Source organism: Delphinapterus leucas, chromosome 5 (genome assembly GCF_059928025.1).
Source record: "Delphinapterus leucas isolate spDelLeu-1000000601 "Yukka" chromosome 5, BTC_Dleu_Yukka2, whole genome shotgun sequence".
Taxonomy (NCBI): Eukaryota; Metazoa; Chordata; class Mammalia; order Artiodactyla; family Monodontidae; genus Delphinapterus; species Delphinapterus leucas.
The window spans coordinates 110,732,402-110,757,462 of NC_143133.1; the positions used below are offsets into that span (position 1 = coordinate 110,732,402).

Here is a 25,061-nt window from a genome sequence, read left to right on the forward strand (position 1 = left end):
TTTCTATGTTGTGTTTTTTTTTATTCAGTTCCAAAGTGGTCACCATTTGGAAAAGGACTCTGTGACTAATTAGGCTTCTATCTTTCACTCAGATAACAAGTGAGGACATTTTGTTTTATCAATAATGGAAGCCTAAATTATCATATAGGAGTTGTATATTATGTGAGAGTATTGAGCAATGCAAGGGGGTGGGATGTATCAGACACCTTTTATGTATCTCAGATCTTTTGGTTTCACCTCTTTCTAGAGTCTTTGGGCACTTGTTGCACTGAACTGTTGCAACCACTGATTTCACAAGGGAAAAGTATTACAGTTCTTTGCTTTACACCTATGCATCTCTAATACTATAATGCTCTTGTTGCTACTGAAGTGTGAGACTGCAGGACCCACTTGGTCCCCATGCATGTGCAAACCAGAGGTACAGGGGAGCCAATGTCAATGGGGAAAATCTTTGTTCAGTAAGAGATGTTACCCAGTGGGTAAACTTTTCCTCCTTTCTCCCCTTGGATCGATTGTTCTGAGATAGTAATTTATACAGCCTGTTGGAATATGGTTACAGAAGATAGAATGATCCAAGAAGCTGTACAAATGACTTGCATTTCCTTTCCGTCCTCTTTGACTTTTCCCCTTTCCCTCACTCCTGCTTTCCTAGGATTGTACTCTCTAATAAAAGAGTGGCATAGCCTTTTGCCTTCTATTCTACTTTCTGGGAAACCCAGACTAAGGCAGAAAGGGCTCAATAAATGATAAATCAGCACTTATTATCTTCAATTAATTTTACTTAAAATTGTTTTATTTTCATCAAGGTCTATTATGATTGAGAAAATCAAGATAAGGATATACAAAGTTGTAACTAAGTTTTAACTTAGCCACTGTTGGAGGAGGTCATGGAGAGGATGTGACCGCCGGTTGATCCTCAAGCTGGACTTGGGCAATCAGAGGCTCCTCACCCTCTCCCATCTTTGGAATGTATGTTCCACCCACCATTTCCACATTCGCAGCTGTTTCAAAGACTCAGCCTTGAGAGAATTAGGTGTTGTCAAGACCGTCTGGACTAAATATGTGATTGAACCCAGTTAAGCCTTCTATATAAACTTCTAAGAGTCTGGCAGACGGGTGCAGAGATCTGCTCATCTGGAGGCCACCCAAGCCAAGCCTCGGATGTAAGTTCCCTTGATTATTAAACCTGTCACCTACTGATCTGGAGAGGTCTGCCTCTTTCTTTGGTCTCCCCTTGCCCTCTCTGTGTGGGGGCCAGTTTGCGAACTGACAACCAGTGTTATTCTTTTGAAACTGAACCATTATTAGAAGTTTTTTTTTTTTCTCCACTCAATATTGATTCAGCAGTTGCTTTCCTCTGATGATTATATTTCCTTCTTATGTATAGTGTTTTGCATTTTGAGTTTGGGTGTCTGGCATCAGGGAGCAGGTGTTAAGGCTTTCAAAACTCTTTTTGGGGTTAGAGCCCTTGTATTTTTTTGTATAAATTGCACTGTCTGAAAGGTGAATACTCATTGATCCTGAGTATGCGGTAACGTGTATTTTTTAAAAAGTCATCCTTCTCTTTAACCACCTCCATGTCAGCTCCTTCTGTTTGCTCTGAGCTGCTTGTATTGATTTTGGAAGAAGGTAAGAGGAACTATCTGTGTTATGAATAATCTCTGTGGAGAGTCATATATTGTCACTTGTAAACTAGTGTATGCTTGTAGTTGCTAAAGTTGTAGCAACTGTAGCAAAGTCGCTGAAGTTCTTTATGGGTTTGCTTATTTGCTCCTTTCTCCTTGTTCAGTGACTAAAATCTTGTAAACCTCTGTCTGCTGGCAAACTCTTCTGTTGACAGCCAGAGCCAAGATTTCATAAAATGCAACTACTGCTAATCTGGTATTTGAGAAGCATAAGGCATGGGAGGCAGTGGTATGTTTTATATTACCTCGTCATTACAAAATTAATAAATGCTCATCATGCAAAATGTAACAAATTGGAAAAATAGAAGACAATATCACCAGTAACTCAACACAAATGTGTCACTGTTGGCATTTGGGTGTATCCTTTCAATCATTTTGCTGAGCGTGTTATTTTTATGTGACTGTTATCACAGAAAATTAAATACATCAGTGTTTTCAAGAATATATTTTCTGATTTGAAAAGTAATACATGCTTGCTCTAGGAAATTTGGAAAATAAGATATTTTTGATAAAGAAGAAAATTAAAGTAAATTATGTCACCTGAAATAATCACTTTAAATATTTAACTTATTTCTTTATAATGTTTTTCACATGCAAAAGATTATTTAAAAATAAGCATTTCTTAAAAGTTCTAATAATACTCTGGATAAGAAATATCAACAGCTTTACCTGATAGCTTTATTTTCTTTTTTGCTGCTTTATGGATTTATTTACTGTAGACTCATAACTTTTTATTATCATTTTTAGTTTTTATTTTATATTGGAGTATAGTTGATTAACAATGTTGTGTTAGTTTCAGACGTACAGCAAAGTGATTCTGTTATACATATACATGTATCTTTTCTTTTTCAAATTCTTTTCCCTTTTAGGTTATTACCAAATATTGAGCAAAGTTCCCTGTGTGATACAGCCAATAGCTTTTATTAAATCTGAATTATCTAAACTTTAACAAAAGTGAACTTAATTTGTTTTCTCCTTACTTATTAAAAATATTAAGTTGTAAGGGCAAATAATTACTATCAGGCTAACATTTGAGGAAGAAAAATGTATGCCTGATAACTTCTTAATATAAGCAATATCAAGGAGGAGATCAGAATACCAGGTGTTTCCCAGAAAGAAAATACATTAAAGTTTTCAGAGGAAACTTGAGGAGTTAATGTTGAAATTCACATGAATAAAAGGCTGAATTAATAATAATGCAGTCAAGCTGGTTGATGTAGAACCAGAAACAGGAACACAGCTACACCATAAGACAGACAGACAGACTTAAAGACAAAATAGACACACACACATACTCTTGTACAGACTGAAGATAAAATTAGCTTAAAGTGACTGCCTAGAAAATTCATGGAGGTAGTTCAGGTCTTAGGTAGGCTTGCATAAGTAGGCTGGTTTTCAGCAAGCTGTTCTAATTTTATTTTATCATATATATGATAGTTACAGAGTCACAAGAAGTTGCAAAGATGGTACAGAATAGTCACGTGTACATTTTACTTAAATATCAAGCAAACACAAAATCGACGTTTTACAATACATGTATATAGTTCTATGCTATTTCATTACATGTGTAGATTTATGCAATCACACTTGCTGACTATGGTCGAGTTTTATAAAAAAAAAAATTTTTGAAGGGAGTGTGAAATATCCATGGAGGAAAACCCAATAAATATTTTAAAATGTTGTGGTGGTTTTAGATATGTCCACAAATTCTTTGATACTCCTCCCTTCCCATCCCATCCTACTGGGTGTGGGCTCTTCTTAGTGATCTAATTCTGTCAAAAACAATAAAGTGGGAGTAGTAGTATGCAACTTCAGAGACTAGGTCATAGAGGGCGACACTCCCTGAGTTGGAATACTCACTTGGTGGACTGTAGCTGCCATCTTGTGAGCAGCCACATGGAGAAGAAGCCCATGTGTTGAGAAACTGAGGCTTCCTGCAAATACCCATGCAAATATGCCATCTTGGAAGTGAATCCTCCAGCCTCAGTAAAGCTTTCTGTTATGGCTTTAGCTGACATCTTGACTGAGATCTCTTGAGAGAGCCTGAAATACAATTGCCCAGCTAAGCTGCTCCCAGGTTCCTGAACCCAGAAACAATGTGAGATAATACGTTTGTTTTCTTAAGCCACTAAATTTTGCAGTAATTTGCTGTGTAGCAATATATGACTAATCCAAGCATCATTATGTAGGAAGGCATATAAAATATGTTAGAAAATCAAAAGAATGTTTTAAACATCATGGAAAATTCCTACAGATCACCTTTGATTTTTATAATTACAACAGCATTATGGGCATGAGACAATTAATGTCAGGCCAGGAGACAGATCACTGGTTGCCCCAACTATGAAGGATGTTTGTTTTTGCTGTTTCTAATTGGGGTAGAGGAGAACCTAGGTCATGGGATCTTCTAAGTTTCCATCCCACACACTCCTTTGTCTTTTTATCCCCTGAGGCTGCTGGCTATGTGGTACCTTTTGTGAGGTTTATTTGCAATGATTGACCTTGGCCATAGATGGAGGTCACCCAAAAACTTTGTGCTAGACCGAGACACAAAATAATTATCCACTGGCCAGTCTCTGAGATGATTTATTGTTAGAATTTGAAGCCAAAACTGTTTGTCTTTTGAATCTATTATTTTCTCAGTGCTCCAATTTAGTTACATTAAAAAAAAAAAAGAGAGAAGAGAAGCGAGTCTGTGATTTATAATATAAACAAAGCTAGAACTCATCACTCACTGTCAACTGTCCTGTTTGGTTTCCACAGTATTTGTGCTCAATCACCCTATCCTTATTTTGTGTCTATTGGGTTGCCCAAAAGTTGGTTTGGGATTTTCCATAATATCGTACAAAACACCCGAACGAACTTTTTGGCCAAACCAATCTTTAACAAATATTTTCTGATTATAAATATACTATCTTTGAAGCTTATGTCATCAGCCTATGTAATAACTACGGCAACCCTAGAGCAACCACTGGCAGGTTCAGACTTTTTTTATGAAGGTACTTGTTGGAGGAGTGTAGCAATCTAGCAGGAATTGGGAGATGGGGCATTTGTCTCGAAGCTACAAAGTGCCAGGAGATTACAGGGGCGGGGTGGTGGTGGTGATGAAACTTCCCTCCCTTCCAGGCATTTGTTGGCAGTGCCATTGAAAACAATAATCTACTGTGGAAACTTTCTTTCTCCATCTCTTTTGTTGGCAGCTCTTCTTCCACCAGTCCCTTAACTGCTATTCCCTAAAGCAATGTTTCTCAAACTTAAGCATGCCTCAGAATTGCCTGGCAGATGTGTTAAAACAGATTTCTGGACCCACCTTCAGAGTTTCTGATGCAGTAGGTCTGAAGTGGGGTTGGAGAATTTTCATTTGCAACAAGTGCCCTGGTGGTGCAGGTACCGCGGTTCTGGTGACCACACTTACTTAAGAACCACTGCCCTCAAGTTCTATGCTTGAGTAGTAGTGGGGACCCAAGGATGTGGGGAAGGACAGGAGCCAGTGCAGTGAAGGAGAATGCCAAACTGCTCTGCATGAGGCAGCAGAAGGAATATGTTTTTGCTCTTGAGGGAAGAAGTGAAGAGGAGAGAGAAGGAAGAAGCAAGGTGGCATGAGGAAGATAGCTTGAGACCGAGGGATCAGATAAAGATCAAGGTGGCTCTAGAAATATGCCTGGTAGAGAGGTCCTTGGAGATCTTTATAAGTTTCTCCTCCAATCTGGAAAATTGTTAAAATATAATAAAGTCACTAATTTTCCTAGGAAGGGTGTGTGTGTGTGTGTGTGTGTGTGTGTGTGTGTGTGTGTGTGCGCGCGAGAGAGAGAGAGAGAGAGAAGGTACATGTGCCTTTGTGAAGAAATTAAGACAGATGCTGATTTTCTGCTAAGGGTTGATGCAGCGCAGAAGAGAGAGAGCACCTTTGAAATGGTAAAGTGACCAGCAAACTAAGTAAGCAGTAGGTTGTAGTCAGAGGTGATCCTAACATGTTAGTCTCCTGCACTACCCCCCTTCCCTTCACTGGAAGTTATCGTTGACTTAGAGAAGGATTGGGGATTGCTCAGCACATGAAAATGGGGGCTTGAATCAATCATATTTAGTTCTCTAGGGGCCAGAGACGCCTCAGCTAACATCCGGGTTTGTTTCTCTTGCAGTTCTCATCTACTTTGTGTTTATTCTTAAGTCTTTCCTTCAGGTAAGCAGAGTGCAATGTACTTCTTCAAATCACTATCTCCAGAGGCTGTGGTTGGACTTCTCCTCTTGAATTCATTGGATGGTATAGGGAGATAACAGCTACATGCTGCAGGTTATTTTTATTCTCACCTCCAGATGAAGGCTGGATATTCTCCAGCTTCTGGGAAGGGAGGAACTGCCCCATCTCCATTTGGGGGAGACCAGGAGGACAGGGACTGTAAAAACAGGTCCATCCCAGCTGAGGGGAACAAGAAAGATGTTGAGGGGCCCCACGAGCATCTTGAAGTCCCATGAAGATGCCTACAACTTCCTATCACTTTCTCTGTTGTGAGGAAATTCAGAGATTTAGGGGTTCACACCTTCCCTGTTACAGTTCATCTTCAAATCCTCTTCATCCAGAAAACTGTGAGCATGTGAGGGAAGGAAAGGAAGAAATAGCTACCTTGGCATTTGAGACAAATAGACCTGCCTCTCGCCCCTGCTTCCTTAGGTACCCATGTGGTCCACGCTTGTGCATCCTTCTAGGAATTTATCTGTTGGTTTCAGCACTGACGAGTTCAGACTGTTTTCAAGCCTCAGAAGAAGAAACGGCCAGTTAGAGGATTTCATTTGAGGCTAACGGTGGACCTCAATGTGGTGCTAGTCAGAGGAAGGGAGAGTGTTGTTTCTCAATATCTTATTCACCCAGACAATGCTATGTTCTGAAAACTTGAAGAGATTAAACATTGAAAACTTTTATGATGGCGATGGTGGTCGTGGTGGTGAATCAGACCATTTTTGCCTGTAGGAGTCCTGCATACAGTCTAGCAATCCCCCATAGAACAGTTCAATGATTATTTTTCTCTTTTTTCACTTTATTGAGATATAATTGGCAACTAAAAATGGTACCTTTTCAAGGTGTACAAGTTGATATTTTGATATATGTATACATTGTGAGATCACTACAATCAAGGTAATTAACATATCCATCATCTCACATAGTTACCACCTTTTTTTTTTGGCTGCACCTCCCGGCATGTGGGATCTTAGTTCCTCAACCAGGGATTGAACCCCCAGCCCCTGGCAGTGAAAGCACAGAGTCCTAATCACTGGACTGCCGGGGAATTCCCTAGCTACCACTTTTCAATTTCAATTATTGATGCAGCGCCATACCCTGAGTTCCTGCTCAGGGTAAAATATCTTTTCCAAGCACCAAAACTTATGTCAAAGATGGAGTGTTGGCATAGTCCTCCAAGTGGAGGATGCCTCATTTGAACTGCTGGATCAAGGCATTATTTTTCCTGCTCCAGGAATCCCTACCCTTCCCCTTCCTTGCTGATTTCCATACTGCTTCCTCTGCTCTCCTGGAGTCCCTTTTCAGCATGTTTTTGACTGTTCTCTACCCACAAAGTGGAAGGCGTGTGAGAACTGAGCTCCACCGCGACTGTCAGTTCTAGGCATTGTATCAACACCAACAGAATCCCTGTCTGGGCTCTTCCCAGAGGGTATGGGAATCTTCATTCAACAGACAATAAACAATAGGGAACAAGGATGCTGGCCATTGATGTCGCATAAGAGGTGCCTGTTTTCATTATTTATACTCTCTGTCACTAGCTCATGGAGCCTTTATTCAGAAATGGTAGGCAAAACCAAAAAAGGATTGATTCATGGAGGAAATTGCTCTTGAAAATAAATTATGAATAAAAGCATTTCTGATAATTCTGAAAACTTTGGAGAAGAATAGATTATTGGAATAATATTGGCAGCTTACAGTATGGGTGAAAAAACTAAACAACTGAGCCTGGGAAGGCATGGGGAATAGAGGCCCTGTCTTTATTCAGGTTTTTAAATTCCTGGATGAGAGAATTTGACTGGAGCAGATAGAGACTATTATCTCTACGTTGGTTCCAGCGTCCATATTGCCAGGAGATAGGACAAGGAGCACAGCTGCTGTGATTGGGAGAATCCTGGTGAGCTGAGCAGCCCCTCCCCCCATATATATGTACTGTATGGGTCATTGTTGTTTATATATATATACATACACATACACACACACTTCTGTCTTCTTCTTCTTGTCTTCATCATCATATCATCACTATCATCATCATCTAGCTATCAAGACTTTATTGTTTCAGAGAATTTTTAGGTTTGCAGCAAAATTGAGAAGACGATACAGAGATTTCCCATATACCCCCTACCGCCATACATGTATAGCCTCTCGCATTATCAACATCAGTCACCAGAGTGGTACATTTTCTTTTTACCAAGGATGAACCAACACTGACACATCATAATCACTCAGAGTCCCCTTAGGGTTCTGTATTGGTGTTGTACATTCTATGGGTTTGGACAAATATATAGTGATATATATCCATTATTATAATATCATGCAGAGTATTTTCACAGCCCTAAAAATCCTCTGTGGTCTGCCTATTCATCGCCTCTCCCTGCTACCCCTGGCAACCACTGATCTTTTTATTATCTTTATTATCTATAAAACTATACTGTAGTTTTACTAATTCCAGAATGTCATCTAGTTGGAATCACACAGTATGTAGCCTTTTCAGATTGGGTTTTTTCACTTAGCAATATGAATTTAAGATTCCTCCATGTCTTTTCACGGCTTGATACCTCATTTCTTTTTAGAGCTGAATAGTATTCCATTGTTTGGATATACCATCACTTACTTATCCATTCACTGCTGAAAAATATTTTGTTTGCTTCCAAGTTTTGAATAAACTTGCTTTATTTTTTTATTCAATTGTGAATAAAATTGCTATAAGCATGTGTGCAAGTTTCTGTGTGCACATAAGGTCAAATATAATTTTAACCAATCAAGTTAGTAGCTATTCAACAGAATGTGCCTAAACTTAGATTCTTACCACTCACCATTTATCTTAAAATATGAATGATTTATTACCAAACTGGGGTCAACACAAAGCATTCTCCAGTGAAAAGCAATTTTCCTCAAAGTGTGGTCTCCATACCATCAGCATGAACATCACTGAGAACTTGTTAGAAATGCAAATTCTTTTTCCCGCTTCAGACCTAGTAAATCAAAACCTCAAGGTGAGACCCAGGAATTTTGTTTAATAAATGATTAAATTATGATGATTCTGATGCATGTAAAAATTTAATGTGCATATGAATCACTAGGGGGTGTTGTTTAAGTACATAGTCTTATTTAGTAAGTCTGGGGTAAGCCTGAGATTCTGCATTTCTGACAGTCTTCCAGGTGATTCCAGTGTTGATGATGTAGAGATCAAACTTTGAGAAACAAGACTTGAAAGATATTGAAGGAGAAAATTTTTAGATCACTGTCTAAAACTGCTGAAATCCTGTAGACAAAAGAGCTACAAAACCCAGAAAGCTCTTTATGAATACATTATTTTTATTGCTGTTGGATGATGATAATTTGCATAAGTCTTCAGAATGTTGTATGTTGTTTTGGGGGAAAGGGGAACTCTTATTTTCAACTGGCAGGTCTGCAAACAGAATTGGTTAAAACGTTTATGTACGAAAAAGTTTATGTACGAAGTCACCTTTAAGTCAAATGTGTAAATGCTCCATCATGTCTTAATCTCAACATGCAGCAGCATGTACCAAGAGCAGAATCAACATCTCCAGCTATCCTTTATTTTGTCTTGTTCATGACAGAAATACTGTGCTCCACATTATTTAAAATGGTAACTCAAAGCTTAATGCTAATGAAGTTACCAAGCCATGACCTAAAAGAAGGGAGAGTCTGGCCAGATGGCTCAAGTCACTGACTATAACTTCTTAGGTCTTTCTTTTCTGTCCCAGATTGATCATATCTAGTGTTTTTAGTCTCTGGCTATTTGGTGACTAATCTTGAAAGCTTTTGAGAATCGGGTCCAATCAGCAGTTTGCTATTAGTGCCACTCAAATCTGATGACGTTTGCTTGACACATTTGACTTAATGGAAGTGGGGGGAAACTAAGTGGGTCTATGAACCTTCCCAGGTGAGGATTCTCTTAGACTATGTTCACAACCAATATTTTCATGTCCAATTTTATTGCTTTCATTATCAGATGGCTGTTCTTTGAGTTTTTGCTTTGGAAAGGTTACAGATGGTTTCATTTCACGTAATGAATTCAAAACATTTAAGAGGATCTCTCCTATGCCAAACTCTCCCAAGAGGTTTAATCAACCTAAGTATATATGAAAAACACTCTCATTACAACCGAAATTAAAACAAAAACCAAGATTTATCTGCAGAATAATTTCTATTAGAATTATTTGAAGAGGTCAAATGAGCATGAGAATAAAGATAAACCAGTAAACATAATTTATTTAATCTTTGAAAAATACTCATACACTTTGGTAAGAAAAATTAAATCATCCTTGAGTGAGGGCTTCCTCCTCCCCATAAAGCCTTTGTTTCCTGTCAAGAAATAAAAGGCAGAGATACAGGGACTTCCCCGGTGGTGCAGTGGCTAAGACTCCACGCTCCCAATGCAGGGGGCCCGGGTTCAGTCCCTGATCAGGGAACTAGATCCCGCACATGCATGCCACAAATAAGGAGCCCGCCTGCCACATCTAAGACCCGGCACAACCAAATAAGTAAGTACATAAATATTTTTAGAAAGGCAAAGACACAGTGTTTTTCTGAAGAAAGAAATATTGACAGTGTGACGTCGCATAAATTACTTCTGACGTGTCTAAATTAACATTTTTATAAATGATCTGGATGGTCAGTTATGCACAGTTAAATGGCAAGTGATGAGCACAATAATAACATTTGGGAGCCTAATGGCTATTTCTGGTTTGAATTTAAGGTGTGATTGCATTTCAGATATCACCGTCTGATCACTCAGCTTACAGGCTTGGAAACGTGGTTATCTTTTTATTGAGAGCCTTTCCAGAAAAATGGCTTCCTTAACTTGGAAGAGGCTGATTAAAGGTAAGAGAGTACAGTTTTTATAAAGACTTTTTCCTCATTATAAAAATCTATAGATGTTGCTTGTAGAAAACTTAGAACATATGAGGATATTCAAATTTAAAAAAATTCCCCTTTACCCCACTATTGTTAATATTTTGGGTTTCAGTCTTTTAGTATCTGCATATACAGTAAAATTTTACTAACCTTGCATGAAAATCTTTGTACATTTAAGTGTGTTGTCTGGTTCAATAGATACACCAAAGTTATTTTTGTAGATTTTTCATAATTACCCTCCATAAATCTATAAATTTGCATTCTCTTCTGTTAGGTATGAGGGTGCCTATTTTCCTACCTTTTCATCACCATAAGAGATGTCATCCCACTTGCTTTTGGCATTGGCCTCTTTCTCATGAACCTGTTACTGACATGCTTGGTCCTACCTGGTCATTGGGCTTATGATACCACCTGCTACTATTGGTCATCAATCATCCTTGCCTCTGTCTTGAATTGCTGAACCTCAGAAATATTTATTTCCTAAGATTCCAGGTCTCTTTTATGGCACCAGTCTTCCCCCCTGGGTAGAAGTATTAGAAAACATCTTGGTTTCCTTCATACCACATACAACGTGGGAGAGACTTTTCTATACAGTTTCCTCTGATAGTGCAGCACTACTGCTGTTAAACCATATTGAATGTGGCCCCAGGCTGAAGGCTAGGCTTCCGAGAGAGTTTGCAGCCTCTCCCAAGCAACACCTGGAAGAGTGGGGTGCTAGCTTTGATGTTCTGCTATTCTTTGATATTTATCTGAGTGTCTCTGCAGTTTATTCCCCCTAATCCATGGAGGTTTGGCATTTGACCTCCTTGCTCTATCTGTATAACTTCCCCTTTCTTTCAGACATAGAAGTGTTTTCTTTTTCTTTCATTTCCATTCTAGTCTGGCTGGGATTTTGTCTACATAATATTATTTTTCAAGATGTTGTGATGAGAAGCATGTAGAGAATCATGATTATTTATATTATGCCTTTAACATGTGCCTTTATAGCACTGATTATGTGCAAGGCACTATTTTAAGTACTTCTCAAATATTAATTCATTTAGCCCTCACTGCAATCCCACAGGATGGATTATCCCTACTTAACTACTGAACTGAGGCACAGAGAAGTTATGTAACTAGTCCATGTTTACACAGCTTATAAGTGGTAGAATCAGGATTTGAATTGAAGCATTCTGGCTTCACAGTCTATACACTTTTCACTGCACTACATTGCCTCATATTTGAAAAAGTCTCATTTTAAACTGCCTCATATAAAATGAAAAATATATTATTTTAATATTTTCAAGATTTCCCCCATTATACACACATAAACACACACAGAAGAGGGACTGGAAGAATATCACCTAAAATTTTTAACAGCAGTTATTACTGCATATTGGGCTTATAGATCAGGTGATTTTAATTTTACTTCTTGGGGCTGTTATAAATTTGCTTCAGTGTAGATGATTACCATGATGTTCAATAAAACAACACATTTATTAATAAAAATGTGATTATTTGCAAACATACACTTAGACTGAAAAGTCTAGGCTCAGAAAAGAACTACTTTTTATTTCATTAATTCATTCAATATTTGTTGAAGGAATGTACCATGGATTACTCTATGACTAAGGATATGGAGATGAGCAAAACATAGTTCCAACCTTTAAAGGAATTATTTATAGTGAGGGTTGAGAGGTAAGTGGACAATTGTGAAACACTATTCTAATAACTATTACAAGCTTGAGTACACAGTAAGAAATGCATACGAGAGACACAACCTAGTCTTGAAGGATGGGTGAGTGTTTATTGAAAACTGAGACTGAAGGAACCTGGGGAGGGGAAAGTAAAGTATGTCCAGCCAGAAATACCAGCATGTGCAAAGGCCCTGATGTGTATCCAAGGAATTGAATGCTACTGTTGAGCTGAAGAACTGAATAAATTGTTTGGAGTGGTGAGAAAAGACACAGGAAAGCAAGTTTAATTACAAGGATGTAATTGGCGATTTTGGCAAGAGTAGATTCAACTGTGAAAGCAAATGAACCTTTGAAAACAGGATGACATAGAGGAGGGAGTTTATACCTCTTTAAAGAAGGAGTTCGAAGAAGGACAGGTGGAAGTGGTGGTATAGTGTTTGAGTCTACTTGAATCCTCCCACAAAACAAACATAGAAACTAAGGATTACAAGACCAAAATCCCATGGGTAACATCTTAACAAAACTAGGTGACCAGGTACCCCCAAACTCCAAAGTACAGCAAAATGTTGCCATGGTTGAAACTGCAGAAGAAAATCCTGAAATTGATAATAAATACTCACCCTCAAAAGAAAGGGTCTCACTCAGGAGTGAAAGGAAACTCAGCCAATCTGGGAAAACCAGCTCAAACAGAGAGAGAGCTTTTAATGTTCCAATGTGCATATATGAGTACAGGGAGACTTATAAATACTTGACAATGCTGAGCCAGCCTAGGCTCTATGAACTCTTAAAACCAACCTGCTTAAATTTTCTTCCAGGACAAAAACCCATATTGAAGAGAAACTATGGGAAGTAGAATCAAATTGACACTTGGGCAAAGGAAAAGAAAAAAGATTCAGATGAGAATGGGAGAAGAGAAGGGAAAGCAGATTTCAGAAAGAACTCGGCATATTTTGAATTATTGGTCATTAATGATAGAAATGTCAGCCCTACAACCATGAGCTCAGAAACTTGTTCTGATTCACTCCATTCCTCCAAAAAGGAGGCTCCCCCTAGGAGCACAGGAAGACCTACTGCACGGAAACATGAACAACATAAGAGGTCGGTCATTAGGTCTTACATGAATTATTACAAGAAAAAAGAGAATAATGAGCAAAGTAACATTCCCAAAGACGTTCAAGATAAAAACTGTAGCCCAAATATTTATAATAAAGTTAAAGAACTTCCACATCCAGATGTGTTTTCCCTATTCCTCCTGTTAAGTACAACTAAAAACCTTGGACTTAACATATAAAATAAACATAAAAAGCCACTGGTAGAAAAAAAAAAGGCAGACTTGCTAGGGAACTTGGGACTTGAGACATGATATGGTGGTGAGCTCTTGGGTTTTCTTTTTGCCTCACATATCTCAGAATTAAATCTGAAAAGTGAGCAACCTAGAAATGCCAGTGACTACAGACAAAGTCCTATAAAAGCAGTATATTTCTACCCAAACGACCAGGAAATGGGGAAGCCTAGGAAATCAGAAAACTTTCAGATATTAACTGCTCTGCTGCAGTCAAATACCATACAAAAACTGTGGCCCCACTGCTACCCATGCCAGCAAAGGCTGAGTGGAGAACCTAGAGTTTTATTTTTAAAAGGCTATAACAGTGTGGCCCATCAATTTCACCTGAGTGGTGTCAGAGAAGTAGGGACTTTTATCCTTTCAATCTTGTAAGAAGGCCTTGCACTGTCAGTGGACACCTCATGGGAAGCTGGAACTCCACCTCATTACTTACAGTAATGAGGAGACCTGCCCTCACCATAGCAGGTATCAATTGAGACTAAGTGGAAACCTAGGCTTCTACCTCTGTGTAGAAGAAATGAGGCAGCACCACCTTTCCCTTCCCTTCCAGAACAGTTTTAGAGAAAGTCAGCTAAAACAGAAGATTTAATAGTATGCAGTCTCCTAACATAATAGAAAATGTCCAAGTTCTTAATTCACAGTCACTCATCATACCAAGAACCAGAAAGTTCTCACAGTGAATGAAAAAGGCAATCAATAGATGCCAATACCAAGATGACAAAGCTGTTAGATGGCCTGACAAAGATTTCAAAGCAGCTGTGATAAAAATGCTAAAATAAGAAATTATAAACATGCTTGAAAGAAATGAAAAAGTAGAGATCCTCAGCAAAGAAATAGAAGATATAAAGGAGAATCACACAGAAAAATTTTAACTGAAGAATACAATAACCGAAAAATACAATAAAAATACAATAAGTACAATAATTTTAACTGAAAAATACAAGTTAAAAAACAGTAAAATATTAACTGAAAAATTTTAACTGAAAAATACAGTAACAATACAAAAATACGAAACAGAAAGTTCAGTGGATGGACTCAAAGCAGAATGGATATGACAGAGGAAAGAATCAGTGAACTGGAAGATAGAAAAATATAAATGATCCAATCTGAACAGAAGAGAGAAAGTAAACTATATTTTTTCCAACTTTATTGAGGTATAATTCACAATTAAAAATTGTATATATTTAGGGTGTACAATGTGGTGTGGTGTGTTGATATAAATACCTTCTGTAATGATTACAAGGAAATTTCTCAGTACTAAAAAAAAAAAATTGAAGCACCAGAGAAAAATTGCAAGCAACGGTGGATTTCTTTTCAGAAACAATGCATCTCAAAAGGAAGTAGCACAATATTATCAGATGCTGAAAGAAAAGAACTGCCAGCCCAGAATCCCAAACGTCACACAAATATCATTCAGGAATAAAGGGGAAATCAAGACATTCTCAGGTGAAAGAAAACTAAGGTAATTTTTCACCAGCAGATCTATCCTAAAATGTAAGTTCTCTAAACAGAAACAAGGTGATAAAAGAAGAAACCTTAGAAAATCTGGAAGGAAATAACAAAACAGTAAATTAAAACATGGATAAGTAAAACAGGCTTTCCTTCTGCTCATAAATTTTCTAAATTATCTATGAAGGTTGAAACAAAAATTACAACACTTGTGGTTCTAAATGGATGTAGAGGAATTATTTAAGGCAATTATATTGTCAATGAGGGAGGGTAAAGGGACATAAAGGATGGTAAGGTATCCATGCTTCAGACAAACTGGTAACATGATGACACCTGTAAATTGTGATTATATAGAGTATATAATTATATATGTATATATATTTAATATAATATCTAGATAATGTCTCTGGATAATTACATTATCTAGGTATATAATGTAATATCTAGAGCAACCACTAAAAAAGCTATATAAAGAGGTACTAAAAAGGTATAGATGATTCAAAATGGATTCTAAAAAATGTACATGTAGCCCACAGGAAGGCAGACAAAAGAAAATAGAGAGAAAAAAAAAAAAACCAAAACAGAGAGAATAAACAGTAAATTTAAATGGCAGATTTAAGCCCTAGCAGTAATTACATTAAATGTAAATGGTCTAAATATACCAATTAAAAGACAAGGATGGGCAGCTTGGATTATAAACTATATTCTATCTATAAGAGATTCACTTCAATCATAACCATATAGGCAGGTTGAAAGTAAAAAGATAGAAAAGGTATATCATTCAAATATTAATCAAAGGAAAGCTCTAGTTGCTATATTAATATCAGATAAAGTTGACTTTAGAACAAAGAAAACCACCAGAGACAGAAAAGTATATTATATAATGATAAATAGGTCAATTCACCAAGAATACCTAGCAATCCTAAATGTATATGTACTTATTAACAAAGCTGCAGTATATTTGAAACCAAAACTGATATAAATGAAAGGAGAAATAGACAAATCTATAATTATATTTGGAGACTTTAAAAACCCTCTCTCAACAATTATTAGAAATACTAGACAGAAAATCAGCAAGAATATATAAGAACTCAGCTACACCACTGACCAACAGGATCTAATTGATATTTGTTTAACACTATACCCCCAAACAGTAAAATACATGTTCTGGGCCATAAAATAAACCTTAACACATTTAAAAGAATTGAAATTATACAGAATGTGTTTTCCAGCTACAATGGAATTGACCTAGAAATCAGTAATAGAAAGAATGGGAAAGTCTCCAAACATTTGGAAATTATACAACACACTTTTAACTTATCCATGGATCAAGGAGGAAGTCTCAAGGGAAATAAAAAATAATGTTTAACTGAATGAAAATAAAAATTGTGGCAAAGAGCTAAAACAGTACTGAGAGAAGAATTTATGTCTTTAAATACATACATAAGAGAAGGGGGCATCTCATATAAATAACCTAGGCTTTCACCTTAATACGTTGCAAGAATAATAGTGATATAAACTCAAAGCAAGCAGAAAGAATAAAATAATAAAGAGCATAAATAAAAAAACTGAAAACAAAAAAGTAGAGGAAAATTAGTGTAAGAAAGGGTTGATTTTTTGCAAAGACCAATAAAATTAACAAACCAGTAACAATACTACCAAAGAGGTAATGAAACAGGGACTATTACTACAGACCGAGCAGATAACAAAAAGACAGTAAGGGAGATATTGAAAACAAACTTATAGTTACCAAAGGGGAAACGTGGGTGTATGTGGGTGGGGATAAATCAGAAGCTTGGGATGAACACGCACACACACTACTGTATATGAGATAGATAGCCAACAAGGACCTACTGTATAGCACAGGGAACTCTACTCAATATTCTGTGATAATCTATATGAGAAAAGAATCTAAAAAAAATGAATATGTGTATAACTGAATCACTTTGATGTACACCTGAAACTAACACAACATTGTAAATCAACTATACTCCAAAAACAAAACAAAACAAAAAACCCCAAAGGATAGTAAGGGAATGCCACAATAAACTCTACATGCATACATATGATAACTCAGGTGAAATGAACTAACTCCTTAAAAAATATACAAACTACCACAACTCACCCAATTTGAAAAAGCTAATTTGTATAAGCTTTTAACTATTAAGGAAATAAAATCTGTAATTAAAAATCTTCCAAAAAGAAAATCTCTAAGCCATTGGAGAATCCAAACAAAAGTTTAAAAAAAGAATTAACACGAATTCTACATAGCCTTTTCCAAAAAATGGAAGAGAAGGGAATACTTCCTAATTCACTCTATGAAACTACTATTTTCTTGATACTAAAAGCAAATGAAGATAGTACAAAAACAAAAAAAACAAAAAAACCCAATATCCCTCATGAATATATTGCATGAATTATATAGCATGACCAAGTGTAGTTTATTCCAGGGAGGTAGGGCTGTTTCACTGTTTCAGTCAGTGTAATCCACCATATTAACAGGCTAAAGTAGAACAATCATATGGTCATATTAGTTGATGCAGAAAAGCATTTGACAAAATTTAACACTCATTCATTATAAAAACTCCAGAAAATGGGAATAGAAGGAGGACTTCATGCACTTAAGCCTACAGGTAACATTATATATAATAGTGATAGGCTGAATGCTTTCCTTCTAAGATCAGGAACAAGGCAAGGATGTTCATTCTTGCCACTTTTATTCAATATAGTACTGGAATTTCTGTGCAATAATGCAAGAAAAGGAAATAAAAGCCGTACAAATTGGAAAGGAAGAAACAAAGCTTTCCCTATTTGCAGATGATATAATTGTATACATAGAAAATTCTAAAGAATCCCCCAAAATAGCCAAAAACGAAAACAAAAGCCCTTTCCTAAAATTAATAATTTAGTTTAAGAAGATCACAGGATACAAGTTAAACATACAAAAATCAACTCTATTCCTATATACTAGCAATGAACACATAGATACTGAACTTTAAAATACAATACTATGGGCTTCCCTTGTGGTGCAGTGGTTAGCAATCCACCTGCCGCAGGGGACATGGGTTCGAGCCCTGGTCTGGGAAGATCCCACATGCTGTGGAGCAACGAAGCCCGTGTACCACAACTACTGAGCCTGTGCTCTAGAGCCCGTGAGCCATGGCTACTGAGCCTGTGTGCCACAACTACAGAAGCCCACATGCCTAGAGCCCATGCTTCACAAGAGAAGCCACCACAATGAGAAGCCCAAGCACCACAACGAAGAGTAGCCCCCGCTCGCCTAAACTAGAGAAAGCCCGTGTGCAGGAACGAAGACCCAACACAGCCAAAAATAAATAAAAAATAAATATATTAAAAAAATACAATGCCATTGCAGTTGCTTAGAAAAAAATACCAAACCACTTTGCACCCACTAGGATGGCTAAAATAAAAGAGATAATAACAAGTGTTGAGAGTATGTGGAAAAATCGAAACCTCTTTCATTGCTGGTGTGAATGTAAAATGGTTCAGCCATTTTTGAAAGCAGTCTGGCAGTTCTTCAAAAGGCTAAACATAGAGTTACCATATGATCCAGCAATTTCACTTCCAAGGAAATGAAAAATAGGTTTCACACAAACACTTTTATATCAATGTTTTTAGCAGCATTATTCATAATAGCTCGAAAGTGGAAATAATCCATTCAAATGTCCGTCAACTGATGAATAGATAAATAAAATGTGGTATATCCATACAGTATAATCTTATTTGGCAATAAAAAGAATGAAAGACTGATACATGCTACAAAATGGATGAAACGTGAAAACACTGAAACCTTAAAACACAGATAATTTGCCTCTCTGGGGTATGGATGCCCTTATTGATGAGCCCCAGGTCTTCCTTTTCCAGGAAGCCCTGGCCAGATCATGGCCTCCTTGAGCCTCTGGCCATAAGGCCAATATCCACCATTGCATCTCAGCATAGTGGTCAAAGCATCCTCCACAGTTCTTCCTGGTCTGAGGCCTGTGATGTCCCTCCCACTCACAGTGGTCCTGGATGAGATGCTCTGGCTACTGCTTTGAGGGCCTCATCTGTCCAGTGGCAGACGTTGCCAGGCCTTCCCTGTCCTCTGGCTTTACTGATTCTATCATCTCATTTCTAGGTTCTTTTATTTATATTGCCTTTTCACATTCTGTACAACTTTCTTACTTTTTATAATTTGATTTGAAATCTTACATTCTAATTTTCATCAGTTTTGCATGGTAATATCTTTTTGGTATGTTTTCATAGAAAATGTGTTCCAGTGTCTATTCTCGCTTTTCTTACAGTAGCTGTGTATATCCAAAATCTTTTCTGTTGCTCATTTGTGTGAATTAGTTTTTCTGGATTTTAAAATAATAATGTAAATTATTTTAATAGTAATTAAAGTATTTTTAATAATTAAAAACAATGTGAATTTGTTGTTTGTATGAAGTGTAAAAAGATATAAGCTAGTACTTTCTGAGATCTCTCAATTCTGTTCTCATCTGTGCTTTTACTTGTTCCTTTATTTGCTTCTATTGCCTCTGTCCTGTTTAATTTGGAATTTATTCTCATCTATTTTTCCTCACTGCAGGGCCTTGTCCTGGAAGGGATCTATTACTAGTTAGATTTTAGAGTTCATAAGACTTGGTCTGTACCATCCCCTTCAGGTCCCATGCATAATCACTTGCAAGTGTGAAAACTTTTTCCACTTCAACTGTTTTGCTCAAATTGTACACCATGTTTTCCAGCGTGCATCTGTTGTCTCTTTCGGTTTTCCTGTTGTCAAGTCTGGTAGATGTCTAAGTGACTCCCCTGCTTCCCCTAGCACACGTGTTCATACCCATTAGGTTTCATAGATATGGGTGGTATGCCTCCACCCACTAGTATTTTGAGAGTTGTGAGATACCTTGTCATCTAGTTTTAATTTACCTGCTGCCCATTAGTTTTGCTATCTAGTGAACTCATCTCTTTTTTATGGGTGGGTTTTGGTGAGAATAAAAACTATGCTTCTACTGCTACTGCTACCTTTCAGAATCCTCTCAAAATGGAATTCCTGATCATTCACCCCAAACCAGTCTTTACCAAATTTTCTCCATATCAGTAAATGGCATCACTAATCAGTCACTTATACAAGTCAAAAACGAAAGTGTCATCAAGGATACAGCCTTTCCTTTCATCCTTCGTATCTAATCCATCAACAAATCCTGTTCATTATATCTCCAAGATACATATTAACTTTATTAATTCTGGTTCATCTTCACTATCATCACTCAAGTCCAAAATGCTGTCATCTTCCCAGATTCCTATAATATTCTCTTTCTTGGCCTCCCTGTTTACACTCTTCTCCTTCTATAAGAGCCAGCGTGATCTTTTAAAATTATAATTTCCTGTTTTAAAAGGCTTTTCTGTTTAAAATGGATTTTAATAAAATTTCAATAGAATAAAATCTTTCAATAGCATAAAGTCCCAGCTCCTTCCAGGTCCATAAAGTCTGTATATAATAGGATCCTTTTCTGATTTTCCAAACCTCATCTCTCTCCTATCTTCTCACTATTCTCTATCCAGAGCAGTATCATTTCAAAGCTAAATAAGTGATTCGTAGAAAGGGAGAAAATATAGAAGTAAAAGTTTGATTACCTTGATGAGGTAGAAGAACAAGTTACTTACAATAGTATATAACAACTTTGTTCCTATATAGTTCTGATACCTCTCCCTCATTTGTGCTATTATTGTCATAGACATTACATCTTTACACTATGTGCCCCTCAGCACAGATTTGTAATAATTGCTTTATACAGTTTTCTTTTAATCATATAGGAGAAAAAAGAGTTACAAACAAAACATACACTTACACTTTTATATTTATCTATGTAATTAACTTTACCAGTGATCTTTCTTTTTTCATGTAGATTTGGGTTACTCTCTAGTGACTTTTAATTTAGCCTGACAGAGTCTCTTTAGTATTTTTTGTAGGACAGGTTTGCAAGTGATTAATTTGCTTAGCTTTTGTTTATCTGGAAATGTCCTAATTTCTCCAGTTTTGAAGGATAATTTTGCTGGGTATAGAATTCTTGGTTGAGAGTCTTTCTTTGAGCACTTTTAATATGGCATTCCCACTGCTTTCTGGTGATTTCTGATGAGAAATTGGCTGTTAGTCTTGCTGGAATCACTTTTATGTGATGAGTCACCTCTCTCTTGCTGTTTTCAAGATTCTCTCTTTGTCTTTCTCTTTGAATAATTTGATTATGATTTATCTAGGTGTGGATCTTGTTGAGTTTATTCTGCTTGGATTTCATTGAGCTTTTATAGGCAGATTAACTTTTCTCCATCAAATTTGTGAGGCTTTTTGCCATTAATTTTTCAAATGATCTTTCTGACCCTCTCTTTTTCTTCTCTCCTTCCTGGACTCCTAATACAAAGTGCTGGTATACTTGATATTGTCTCACAGGTCACAGATGCTCTGTTCATTTTTTCCTCATTTTTTTCTTCCCATTCTTCATACTGAATAATTTCAATCAACCTATCTTCAGATTTGCTGATTCTTTCTTTTCCTTGGTCAAATTTGCTGCTGAGTCACATTAGTAAATGTTTCATTTCATTTATTGTATTCTCAACTCCGAAATTTCTGTGTGTGTGCTTAAAATAATTTCTCTTTATTGATATTCTGTATTTGATAAGTTATTATTCTTATACTTCCCTTTTGTTATTTAGGCATGGTTTCCTTTCATTGTCTAAATATATATATTAAAATAGATTCTTTACATTCTTTGTCTAGTAGTCCTAATGTCTGGTCTTCCTCAGGGACAGTTTCTGTTTATTGATTTTTTTCCCTGGGTATGGACCATGTTTTCTTATTTCTTTTTATGTCTAGTAATTTTTATTGAAAACTGGACATTTAAAAGAATATAATGTGACAACTCTTGAAATCAGATTCTCTTCCCTCCCCAGCACTGCTGTTTGCTTAGTACATTTTGGGAACTAATTCTTTGTTGAGTGTTGTCAGTAAAGCCTATATTTGGTTAGCTTAGTAGTCAGCTAATGATTGGATAGAAATTTTCTTAAACACCTGTAATCAATACCTCCCTGTCTTGTGGAAGGGTCCTGTGTGTGTGTTGGAGCAAACCTTCAACAGTCAGTTAGGCAGTTAATAATTTTGCCTTCTTACTTGTGCAGAGCCTCAAGGTCAGCCCACAGTGACAACTTAGGGCCTTCTCAGATCTTTCCTGAGCATGTGCACAGCCCTGGACATGTACATAGCCTATGCATCGTGTGGGCTTCTAGATTCCCAGAAATGTCTTGGAGCTTCTTAATACCCCTGTGGGCATCTCATTCCCCAGCCTTTCTTTTTAAAAATTTTGGTTTGCTTATTGTTTACTCCAACTGTTATCCACTGCCTCATGCAGTCACCAAGTTAATTAATTGCCTCTAGTTGTTTTTACAAATTCTCCTGGGGAAATAGCTTTTACACTGACTGAGCTCTGAGTCAGGTAAAAAACCACAGCCTTGAATATAGCATTTTCCATGGAACCATAAGGCAGGTTGAATAATGATATTGATCTGGGAAAGAGGCTTTGAAGGAGCTCCACTACCATTCTTCCCACTCTGGTGGTTATCAGGCTTTTAGTTTACATTGTGACTGCAGGCTGTTGGTTTTCACCATGATTGCTTTGGTTTTTTAAAGCCATCTCAGAACTGCAGAGTAGAGGATCAGAAAAGGACAAGTGAAAATGCCACAGAGCTTCCTTGTCTTACTAGAATTCAGACTTTTTCCTTGAATAAATGCTCCTTGCATTGCTGAAACCTTTGGCTTATATCCAGAGTTCTGAAGAATTTGATTCTGACAATGTTTTCTATTTTTTCTTAAAAAATTTTTTTTTGATGTGGACCATTTTTAAAAAAGATTTATTTATTATTTATTTATTTAATTTATTTTTGGCTGTGTCAGCTCTTAGTTGTGGCACATGGGATCTTTGTTGGGGCATGCGGGATCTTTTGTTGCAGTGTGTGGGCTCTTTGTTGTGACACACGGATTTCTCTCTAGTTGTGGCATGTGGGTTTTCTCTTCTTTAGTAGTGGTGCGCAGGATCCAGGGCATGTGGGCTCTGTAGTTGTGGCGCGTGGGTTCCAAAGTGCATAGGCTCTGTAGTTTGTGGCACACAGCCTCTCTAGTTGAGGTGCATGAGCTCAGTAGTTGCGGTGCACGGGCTTAGTTGCCCCGTGGTATGTGGGATCTCAGTTCCCTGACCGGGGATCGAACCCGCATCCCCTGCATTGTAAGGCAGATTCTTTACCACTGGACCACTAGGGAAGCCCCTGTTTTCTATTTTTATCGTTGATTTTATGGGGGAGAGAATTTTATGAGGTCCTAATTCTGTAATTATCAGAATCATCTCTAAAGATCTGATGATGACTATCGTCATCTCTAAAGATCTTATCATGTGACTATATAACATGCTCCAACTGGTATTTATTTGAAAACATATTTATAATATGTTACATTCCCTAAGCCTGGAATTTTTCCAGCTGATTCTTTAAGTTAAGGAGTCAGAAAAACTTAGTTCTTTGGAAGTGTGTGCTATGTCCATAATGACCAATAAAATGTAGAAGGCTAGTGAGAGAGATTGAATACTTTAATTCAGTTTTCAAAAATAAAGTGAATGAATGTCTGGAATATTTCATGCAGTTCTGGTTTCTATACATTAAGAAATCATAATAGCAAGCAGAGATATGCATATAATATAAAATTAAAGTTAAGACAAGTTTGTCTTCTAGACAAATTAAAAAGACAAAGGCTGCAGAAAAGAAAATTTATCTTTGATTAATAAATTTATGGAAGTTGTTTTCTCAAGGGCTAATAGAGGTGAAATTTATCATATTAAAATTTTGCTGCCTTTTACTCTCATTTTTTCAGAAAACTTGACAGAGCAGTAGAAATCAATTAAAATTAAAAAATGATTCTTACCTGAATGTAAAATATGTCAAAATTTAGATCTAACAGGATTTAACCCAGGTCAAACCTTTGTCCCTGATACTGTAGCAGATTTAGAGATTATAGTTTGATACATTGTTCCATTCAGAGGAACCATAATTTGACCAAGAGTATGACCAAAAGCATGTTTTTCCATTAGCAGGCCAGAAGTTTATGTGTTATACACTGAATAAAAATTAGAAATTATTTTATTGCTAATTGAAAGGAGATATCAAATCCTAGGTCCAATAGTTTAGGTCCAAGACCCGTGACAAGATTTGAATTTGACCATGAATCATGGAAATTGCAGTGTTTTGAGTCTGACTCTTAAAGCTCTAAATTGATTTTGGTGGTTGAAACTGGATCTTGGCATTTTTATTTAATTTTTATCAGTGTATTTCCTGTGGTTACTATTATTGTATGTATGTATGTATTATGTATGTATGCATTTAGAGAGAAAAAAATGGAGAGATTTTTTAGTTTTGATTTTTTTGTCACGAACAATTAGGGCCTTCAACATAAAGTTCTAAAATAAATCAGTGTCAGCATAAAAGATGAAAATATAGTAGGGTACATGAATTTAGTTATATTATGCTCAGGGTGTATTTGGTTGAATTATGCATTAAAAAGTAAAACATAAAGCAGACTACACTGTGCATGATGCCTCCCACTTGGAGGGTTAGGGCACCATTCTAGGGGAGATACACTGGTAGCATAGAAAAGGCTGGTGGCAATAAGGACATGAAGTGGATGGATGAAACGTGTTTAAGAAAGTGAAAAACCAACATTTATAATTTCTTTTTTCCCCACGTAATATAATTCA

The 25,061-nt window shown here is 36.8% G+C and overlaps 1 long non-coding RNA gene across 2 annotated transcripts in view; it reads left to right on the forward strand.

Moving 5' to 3' along the window:
• The first annotated feature begins 932 nt into the window (after window positions 1-932).
• LOC111187717 (uncharacterized) overlaps window positions 933-25,061 on the forward strand; it is a 39,722-nt gene continuing 15,593 nt past the window's right edge. Inside the window, exons 1-2 of one of the 2 annotated variants that reach the window (XR_016393394.1) lie at window positions 933-1,163; window positions 10,660-10,767. This is a non-coding gene — a long non-coding RNA (uncharacterized LOC111187717). Of the gene's footprint in view, window positions 10,768-25,061 lie in introns of both variants that reach the window. The other variant, XR_016393393.1, reaches the window with a different exon arrangement.